The 10,775-nt window shown below is 35.0% G+C and overlaps 1 long non-coding RNA gene across 1 annotated transcript in view; it reads left to right on the forward strand.

Annotated features, from left to right (window-relative positions):
* Positions 1–7,660: 7,660 nt before the first annotated feature.
* The window catches only part of LOC114074740, an 11,971-nt gene continuing 8,856 nt past the window's right edge, over positions 7,661–10,775 (forward strand). Inside the window, exons 1-2 of the long non-coding RNA XR_003575050.1 lie at positions 7,661–8,706; positions 9,502–9,569. This is a non-coding gene — a long non-coding RNA (uncharacterized LOC114074740). The remainder of the gene's footprint in view (positions 8,707–9,501; positions 9,570–10,775) is intronic.

The raw sequence follows: 10,775 nt of genomic DNA on the forward strand, positions 1-10,775 counted from the left end.
CCCCCCCCCCCCCCCCCCCCCCCCGTTTAATTACTAGTTTTCGGAAATGACTTGACTAAATAGATGTAATCATACATTAAAGTAAGTCCAAATCATTTTCCTCGTGGAATCGACCCCAACCTAATAGTTGGGTTCTTTACTTGATACGACCGCTTATACTTTTTAAGGAAAGTGTAATTTGAGCGTCTCAAAAACTTGGCGAGGTTAGTTACCACTCGGGGTATCGCCGAGTGGATCGAGGAGCACGACTAATGTCGTTAATTAGATGAGAAATAGAAGGTTTTAAATCACCAAAAGTTTAAACTTTAAACTCCTTGACTTTCCTGCACTTTTAATCTTCCCAAACTGACTCCCGCACTCTAGTTTTTATATTTTTGCGTTTTTTTTGTATTTTAGTTGTTAATTTTCTCTGCTATTTAGATTATATTGTCGCCTTGCATTTAAATCTTATGTTAATCGGCATAGAAAGTTTGTTTTTCGAACCCTGAGTTTACATTTCTAATCTTGTACTCCTTTGAAAATGATGTTATCTTGTTGGTGTGTTTTTGGTCTAACTGATCTTATTTGTTTTGAATGTGCCTATTTTAATTCAAATTCGTTGCCCGTATTGTTTTGATTTTTGAAATCTCGTATTCTTGTGCTTTGAAATGAAGTAAATTTTATGTGGTTTGTGCTTGCGTATTGTTTAATTTAGTGGGGTGAAGTCTGAGTAACCCGTAGGTGTGCTATATGATGTAATTTGTCCAATAAATAAGTGGGTCACATCATAATTAAGGGTAAAAGTTTTCAAATGGCAAAATTTAGCAAAACCGGGAGAAGTTTGTGTATCCTGTGGTAATGGGTATCACGGTTCTTACTTTAATTTGATATGTGCATGCTTTGATTTTGTTTTTGGGGGTTGCGGGGTTGAATTCGAGAAGTTGGGTTGAAAATAGGTATATTAGGTCGTCTTGTGAGCTGGGCCAAGCTCGCCAAACCACTCTGTGGTTTTCCAAAAGTCCCAATCTCGCCTTTAATATCATGATTTATTTGATGTGTGCATCTGTAAATTTCGGCAAGAAGTTTGAGGTAGACGATGGCACTCGTTGACTCACTGAAAATCTTTTTGACCATCATTTGTCTGCACCACTGAATTTTTTTTGCACTATAACTTTCGAAAGGATATTCCTTGCTCGCCGAAAGGTATGCCCATGGCTGACTTGACAATTTGTTTAGAGATTTTTAGAAAATCCCTTTAGTGAGCCCGATTTAACTCGCCAAAGTGATTTGGTGACTCGCTGGCTGAATCAGCGAGTCTATCTACAACTATTTGTTATGCTTTTAATTGATACATTTTGTCTTTAACCCGATGTTTTAAAGACATAGCAAGGACAAATATTGACAGGCCACCCCAGAAAACAATACGGGCAATCACCATAAATGATGGGGAGTCAAATCCTCCAAAGAAAGGTAGACAAGAACCTCTACTAGGTGAAAGTCATGTGCGAGAGTCCCATATCAGATAGAGTGACTAATGGATCTCACGATGCTTTATCTGAGCCTGAGGATGAACATCCATTATAGTACAAAAGGGATGAGATCCATACCAGATATTGTCGTGACTCAACCAGAGTTCCTCCGAATCCACATCAGCATTCTTAGTGCCAGCTCTGACACCTTCTATGACCCCTATGCCACCTATCATTCCTTCTTCCAGGCTTCTTAATCGATTAAAGGTGATGGATTGAGAACTATTCTAAAGGAGATCTGTTATTTACAAAGGGCCTTGATGGAAAAGACTCTGGTGCTGGACTAGAATATGAGGGCCTACCCATCACTCAGTCGATGGACGATTTAAAGGGTTGGTTAGCATCATTGATTTATGATTCCACCCCAAAATGCATCGAGGTTGGGGTCTTATCGAAAAAAAAAAGATTTGATTATTGATAATCGTTTGTAGTTTGGCTTTATTAGCAGCACCATCATTCCATCCCACAATGATTCCATCCTCCGCCACCCTAAGGTAGCCTGCCTTGGGATGATCATTTCCAGAAAGAGTATTGAAGTTGGGATTATTGTAGAGTAGGACATGTCCATAAGGGCCAAGCAGAGCCAGACCTTCCTCCATTTCTGATATTGATCATAGAGTTGTAGTGGCATGCCTCGGGATGCTACTAGAGACATCGAGCTTACTCCTTTATCTTTTACAAACATTTGGTTTATAGAGGCCGATTAAACTAGAGATGAGGCTGATAGGAGGAGGGAAGCTTTGGTTGATACATCTCAGGTGGTGGATATAGATTATATACCTGTAGAGACGCTTATGCATTATCTAGCCTCAAGGACTTGATGTACTTCTACCCCTACCTCTTCTTCACATGCTCCAGCACATCTACTTCCTCCTAGCAGACCGGCTACCACCGAAAATTCACAAGGATGGCACAATAGTTGATGACTCGGAGGTAGAGAGAGATGAGGAGTAGATCGAGGTACATGATGATGTGGTTTTTGATGATTTGTCATATTTGAAGGATGCCATGATGGAGGGGACACCACCATGGAGGGGACAAGTAGAGTTTGTTCTTTAGATATGGCTCCTGGTGCTGATGCCCAAATGTAGAGTACTACAACAGACATTGATGCCCAGTAAAACGGTGCGACTGAATAGACATGATTCTTCTTTACCTCCCTTTCTGTCTTACTTTATGTTACTTTTGGATATTATTATTTGCATTTGAGGATAAAGGACTTTATTTATGGTGGGGTGAGGCCCACCTTTTGTGTGACACTTCAGTGAATATTGGTTTTTCTTATACATTTGGGTTTGAGCTTTATTATGTTTTTTAACTCCTTTTGCAAATGATTGAGCTTGTGGCTCTTGTTTTTATTGTAAATGATTTTTTCCCATTCAAAAAATTTTGCCATCTCTTGTTTGTATTTGAATGTGGTTTTTCTCTAGCAAATTTGAGTATTAATCTTGAATAATGCTCATAACAAAATAAAAATGAATGTGTGGCTACGATGAGGACAGATGAAGTTGCATAGGCAATATGTGAACTTTTTGCATCTCGTTGTGACTAGCCAATTATCAACTTGAGTCTCTTGTATTTAACATTGCACACTAGCGGAAGTGTGAAGTCTTTTTTGTCATTGGTGTCATTGCCTTGTGCGATGATCTTACCCAAACCATGTGTGATAACGCCCATAATTTTCCACATTGATCTGGTTGACTAGGCGATGCAATCTCTTGATATGATCTTAGGAAACTATGAAAAGTGCCAAACAATACCTCTTTTGTGGCCAACCTAGTGAGTGTGTGAACCTTTCTTGAATAAACTTTGAACATTAACCTTTTCTTGGAAGAAACGTGATGACATTGTAACCTTTCTTGATCCATTACCCATAATACTCATAATTTGTGGTTTATTTGTATGCCCAACTTTGTCTAAAATCCCAAGTTGGGGGTGTGGTGAAAGAGAAGGTAATTCAAGAAGTGCAACGAAATCCCCCTTGACAAAGGATTTTAAGAAAAATGGAACCCCTCCAATACCAAAAGAGAAAAATAAATAGAAAAGAAAAAGGAACAAAAAAATTGTGGAATGAAGTTTTGAAAGTGATAAGAAAATGGGGTTTCCAATGGTTCATGGAAGTCTAATAATGGGGTGGATTGTGAGAACGAAAATAAATGATGAAGAAAAGGGAAGGAAGTGTTATTCACACCACATTTCATGAGGAGTATATCCGTTGAGCCTAAATGACCAAATCCTTGAACTCAGCCACATAACAAGCCTTAAAAAGACCTTTTTAATCTTGAGTGAGATAAAAAAAAAGGTTGATTGGTAAATACGGGCAAAACTATTGTCACAACCGGAGAGCACCTCCTAGTCGTAACCGGTGTCTTCGTCCTTGAAGAGGCCTTACACAAGCCCTTAACATACATCATTGCATCATAGATATAATAAAAAGCGGATAAATAAAAATTCATTTGAAGTTCTACTTCACTTCACATATAAAAATAGAATCTATAATTATCTCACATCTCCATCTAAAACATAAGCGTATTAAAAGTGGGACTTAGCCCTTACATAATTACAAGTCTTATAAAGTTAATACAACATAGTCCTTGAAAATAGGAAATAGAACAATGTCTTTCATTATAAGCAAAACAACAAATCTAGATTCATAGGCTTTTTTCCTCGGACTTGAGGACTCACCAACTTGGGAACCATCCAAGCTTCCTTGAGAAAATGGCCTTGAAGCACCTCAGTTGCCCGAACATACATTTATGTAGAAATAAAAGCGATATGGGTTAGTAGAAACCACATGTACTAAGTATGGAAACATATGCAAGTAAAACATTTGAAAACATGCACAAATGGACATTTATTTTATAAACAAGCTAAGTTCACTTTAAAAGCCTTAATTCACATTCCAAGAACATATAAAAGTCCATATCACATTAAAAACAATAAGGCATATTCATATTCATATTCATATTCATGTTCATGACTGACATAATAATTGTTACACCCTAAAATGAACAAAGGTATCTATAGCCTCACATAAGCCTAAAAAGGTTACATGTTAATAAAGTGTTTTATAGCTTGCATTATTGATTAGAAATCATTTGGAGGTCAAACATCCAAGAACGTCCAACACGTTCAAAAGTGGTCTTTAGACGAGCCCTGTTTTTATGTGTTGTTTGGAGTTGAGAAGAAGTTTATTTGACCCTAGTACCTTAATATACATGTTAAGGGTCAAAACAGCCGGGTACGACTCCAGGGGACCACCCGAAGGGCCCCCAAGGAGGACCCAATCATTGGACAAAAGGCAGCCCAGGGCAGCAGCAGGCCAAGATTTGGACTTTCCCTGTATGATGCGCGCCTAGAACGCACCTCACTGCCTCAAAAATTATTTGGAGCAGAATTGGGAGGCTTCCCCGCGACGTGCAGCCCACTCCCAGATCCGGTCGCGTTGTTTTTAAGTCAATTTTGACATGTCTAAAGGTCCCAATTCAAATGGGGGTGTTTATGTAACATAGGGGGACGTTTATTAAGTGATTTTAGGACCTTTTTAAACCTTTTACCAAGAAAAAACCCAAAAACCCATTAAGAAATCAAATTTCCAAAGTTCTCTTCTCTCCCGAAAACCCCAAGACCCCCATTGAAGACCAGTCTCAAGAACAAGCTACGGAGGTAGATTCTTGGAGCTTTCTTATCAGTTTTTAAAAGGATTTTTAATTTATAAGGTGTGGTAATACTTCATCCCTATATAACCATTCATCTATAGAGTCCTTTCAAAGGTTTTCTAAACATGATTCTAAGACCAAAATTCCCAAATTTCAATCTAGCCATGGGTTCATTGTAAAATTGATTTCAAAAGCATTCGAATGAGGAATATATGTTTTGATACTGATTTTATGATGAATTTCTATCCAATTTTATGAAGAACCCATTATCCTCATAATTTCTCAAATTAGCCTATAATGTAGGTCCTGTGATCTTGATTTCATGTTTATAGAATTGTGAATAGATTGTATTGAATTTCTTACTGCTATTACTATATATATCGATTGAATATGAATTTAGAAGGAATGATCAAAGATGATCATTAGCTTTGAGATTTTGTAAGTTGACCTATTTCCTCAAATTAGCTTCGAACGTACATTGAATTGTGTTGATTGGTATGGTCCACTTATGGTGGCAGTGTTTAAATTCTTGTACATGTTATTGTGATATTATCATGGCCTTGAAGGCATTTAATATGAGATGAGTTGATATGATGATTCCATGTTTAGGAAGTTGAAGGATTTAGCCTTGTTTCTTCCTATCATGTATATATAAAATATATATATATATATATGTATATATATATATATATATATGAAGTAACGTTCTAGAATATGATGTGCTATGAAAATCTTTAAATTTTCCGCTATTTTTACAATTATGCAATGAAAGATGTCTAAGGGCTTATCTTAGACCTCCGAGAGGTCGATTATGCTGTGTGGCGATCTAAGAGTACTTTAACTTCTAGGGGGTACTTTGGGTCGTAACAAACTTGGTATAAGAGCATAAGGTTTTAGGATTTGTCTTTAGGTTTCAAAGTCTTGTATTGCAACGTCTAGTAAAGTCTCGACCATCAGTGGTGAGTTGCGACACATCTAAGAGCGAGAGGCTATAGGACTATAGAGTTTTCCTTCTTCACTACTCTTATATAATGCCGTAGAACTTAAATATATATTATTTCTCTCTTATGTTTCCTTGTCTGGTGGTATTTTAGATGTGATTACTTGGATTTGGATGTTTTCTCGAAGCTTGAGGGGGAAATGATGCTTTCTTTGGTTTATGGCTTGATGAGTATATGTGAAGGTGAATTTATTATATGTTGATGTGATGCCATTTATGGCTATAGGTGGTTTATATTGAATGAGATGTTAAGTTGAAAAGTTATGATATGATATGGTTATAGCTTGTTTGTAGTTGTTATGGTTGAATGGAATTCCCTTTGGAATGATAGAATGCCTTATTATGTAGGAAGGTAGAATGATGTTATAATATAGGCTTGAAAAGTCTTGGAGAATGTGGTAAATAGTGAGAACGATGAATGTTACCTTTGTGTATGTGAAAGGTTTCATAGTTGTCCTTGTGTGGATTGGAACATTTTGTATAGGTTTGCTCCTAAGGAAGGGAGGTAGTGTGTTGAGACTTGTATGGTGATTGTGAAGTATGCTACTTAATGGTAGAAACCTTATGACTAGTAAATGATTTCCTCTATGAACCTATTTTAAGAGTGGAAAAAAAAGGTTTTTATTCCATAAGGTTGAAATATGATTACCCTAAGGCTACTTAGGGGTACATATGGTATGTACCCATTAGCTCTTCAAGAAAAGGAGAGAATCGAGGGTTACTTAGTTTGAAGTGGCTAGTTGTCTTTTCAGCTTGAATTTGAGTATGGTCAATTGAGGAAGTGCTTAGGTTGTACCTAGACATGGTTGGTTGGAAGTTCCGCCCAAAGGTGATGACCCCTGTAGGTTGGTCTTGACTTACCTTGGCCTTGGTATTTGATGGCATGTTGTGCTTAGGTTTACCCCAAGTGGGGGATAGTTTGCATATATGGTAAGATATTAAGTGCCCTTGATGTACCCCAAGTACCGATTGAACTCATAATAATACTTTATTAGCTCAACTCAAACAAATAGAATCATGATATCATTGATCCAAAAAATAGCTTCCAGAGACATTGTGTTAAAATATTAAATAAATCATAGACCGATGAGTTCCTTAATTTTTATGTTTGTTATAGCATTAGTTAAAAGAAAAAATTTAAAGTTGTTCAAGGAAATCTACTTGAGGATTTATGCCAATGAGATTTGTGGTTAGCCCCTCAATTTCGTATTGTTGGTATACGAGATGAATTCGTACAAGTAGGACATACAACTACTTAAATGATTAAGTACATAATTCAATAAGAAATTTAGATATTTATTTTACCTAAGTGCGATTGGTGCTGAAAATTTCTTAAGCAACATATTGATGACAATTGTGGATCATGTAAAAGAAAAAGATGGCAAAAGTTGGTTTGGAAAGAATCTAAATAGCAACAAATTGGATTATTTCTGTGGTGAACTTGTACATCTGTAATTTCCCTTATAATTTTTTTTTTTGAAATATCAGTATCAATATGACTAATTAACTAATTGAATACATGTGTATCGAATATTATTCGCCTGAAAAATATGTTTTATCACATTTGAAGAGTAATCTACCTTGATTTCTTATTTAAAAATCAGTAGGGATTCTTTTTGGAAATAAAAATTAAATCCTCAAGGGTCGCCTTGGCTTGTTAGAATATGATCTGCACTTCATGTGAATTTAGTGACTATTTTCCATTTCTTCAATATCCATATGTCGTTAATGACATAAATTTGAAAGCATGATCAGATTTTTATGATTTTTCTACTTTTCCATTAGTAGGTTAAACGTTTATTTGAGATTATTTTCTAATTGCAAATCTTGTAGTTATTTAGGATTATATAAATTAAATTGTTGTTCAGTATGAGTTAATTGGTGTGACATCTGATTTTCTAAATTTGTCTTATAAACATATAGTTTGGTAAAGGTAAAGAAGTGGTGATTATTTCTTCAACAGAATAAAATGAAGAATAATTCCATGGTGTACTAGGAGGATTCGAGCAGTTTGATATTATTACCCAAGAAAAATATTGAGTTTGAAACATTACTGAAGCATGTCGTAGAACTCCCAAAACAAAAATTTAAGATTACTTCCAAATACATATATAGATAACCAGTCAATGTTGGCTTCAATTTTCATTTTAATACTACAAATAAGACCAACAAATATCGAACACTCCAACCTTATTAATTATGTAACCTTTATTGAAGTGTTGAAATGAAAAAGAATCAAACTTTTTATTATAAATGAAAACAGTGAAATGCTTGTTGTAAATGATATTGTGATTGCTATGAGTTTTAACCTACATATTCTCCATGTACTTTTTGAGATATGTTTGTTCATTTCTAAAATATGTTTGTCTTTTTTATTTCATAGTTTATCATAAATTTGATTCTTTTTATCTTTTTGTGACACATAAATATCAATGAATAATTTAGATAGAAGTTGGATGAGTCTCAAATGAAGTGAATGCAGTGCAGTTTTCTGAAACATATAAGATCATATGGATGTGGAAGAGATGAAAATATCAGGGTACAAAAGCTATATTTCTTCATCCATTTTCAATTACAGCTTTTTCCAGTTGAATGTTGAGTTTTCTACAGACTTTTTGTTTCTAGATTTATCTTGATCAACCCTTGTTTTGATTTTTTAGGATAATGTAGGAAGAGAAGCTTGGACTCTTTGTTTCCTTTTCCAATTGCTTTTGTTGTGAAAAATTTGATCTTTAAATCATTGGTCCCTTATAGTGTGCCATCTAAAACTGTGAAATTATTATGACTCTTATTTGTTAGTTAAAATGTTGAACAGTTGAAAACAATAAATCTTTAGCACTAAATGACTGACCGATGGCCGACACGGATGAACCGTTGTTTCAAGTGCTAGTAGGTAGACAATTTGGGTGTGTATTTTAACTCTTTGTACATGTATTCATTTAGAAAAAAATCATTCTGGGATCTCCAACTATGGTAGATTATTGACCTCAGGTCGTAGCTACTATGTGTACTTTAATTCTCTTCTTATTCAAAATAAAATTGCATTACAGGCTGAGATGGAGAATATTTAAATGCAACAAAATTAAGGTTGTAATGAGACAATTGATGCATTTGCTTCTAGAGTATTGAACTAAACTACTTTGAAAGGGAATGTGGGACATTACTGTAGTTTGCATAGTTTAGGAGTATTGAACTAAACTTAAAACATCAATTTCTTTATTAAGGGTATCAAATTTGGAATGCATATATCCATTTTGCTAGACTTGGGAGCCTTTTTATTTTTTTTTTTGCAAAATGATCTATGTTTCTTGCACCTGAGGCCAATTTCTTTCAGGTTTTCTGAATTAGATCTCTGAGGCTAATGTGGAATTGATCACAAGTGAAATTTCCATGATCTACCAGGTATGCGACTTGTTTTCATTCAATATTCTGATTGATTTCTTATCTAGTGATTGATTTCTTATCTAAAAATTCTACCACCGAATGCACTGTCCGCAATTATATTTCTTTTGATTGTTTCTAAAATTCAAACTAATAATTTATATTGAAATATATTTTATTGGTGTATTTATTGAGGTTTCATATTATGATTCTTATTCTTAAGAATGTTGATTTGTGTGATTCATCATTGAATACCAAGATCATTTACATTGTTTTCTATCTTTTTTACTATTATCACTTATGGTCATTATATTTTGATATTTTTAAAAAGTTATACTTGATTCTAAGGAATACCTGTCTCGTACTAACATATTGAGATTTTTTATTAGTTTCTTGATCACATAACATACCTTTTCTGACCAATGATACTACACCTTAATAATAATTGTTTTCTTGTTCCATTGTTGTAAATTAGAAATCTACTTATTTGGATTAACGTCTAAAATTATCGTTTCCCCTCGGCAGATTGTTGATTGCACGTTGGTTCTTCGATTGTCAATGAGAAGATTCTGGCATCATGTTCTAGAGGTTCGTGTGGTAATGAGAAGTAAGAATTTACTTGGTACTTTATATGAAAACAACTTATCCAGACTAATTTTCTACAGAAAAGCTTTTATTTTTTGATAAATTTCTCTAGAGATAACAGTAAATTTGAATCTGGAACTGGTGTGTCACGACCCAAAACGGGTCGCGAGTGGCACCCACACTTATCCTACTATGTGAGCGAACCAACCAATCTAAACCCCAACATTTCAACCATAATAAAACAGAAAATAATGCGGAAGACTTAAAACTCATTAACGGAATCAATTAATAACTTCTATAATTTAATACTTATCATCCCCAAAATCTGGAAGTCATCACCACAAGAACATCTATCCTCAAATTACTAAATCTAAGAATATCTAGGAAGCTAAAATAAATAAACAGCTAGTCCATGTCGGAACTTCAAGGCATCAAGACATGAAGAAGAAGATCCAGTCCAAGCTAGAAGCAATAGCTCACCCTGAGATCTGACGTGATGAAGACTGGCTAGAGTTGCGGTTGAGTTGAAGACGACGGCACGTTTGCTGCACTCCACAATTTAACAAAGAAAACAATTGCAAGTAGGGGTCAGTACAAGGCACAAGTACTGAGTAGATATCATCGGCCAACTCAAAATAGAAA

This window comes from Solanum pennellii, chromosome 1 (genome assembly GCF_001406875.1).
Source record: "Solanum pennellii chromosome 1, SPENNV200".
In the NCBI taxonomy this organism is placed as follows: domain Eukaryota; kingdom Viridiplantae; phylum Streptophyta; class Magnoliopsida; order Solanales; family Solanaceae; genus Solanum; species Solanum pennellii.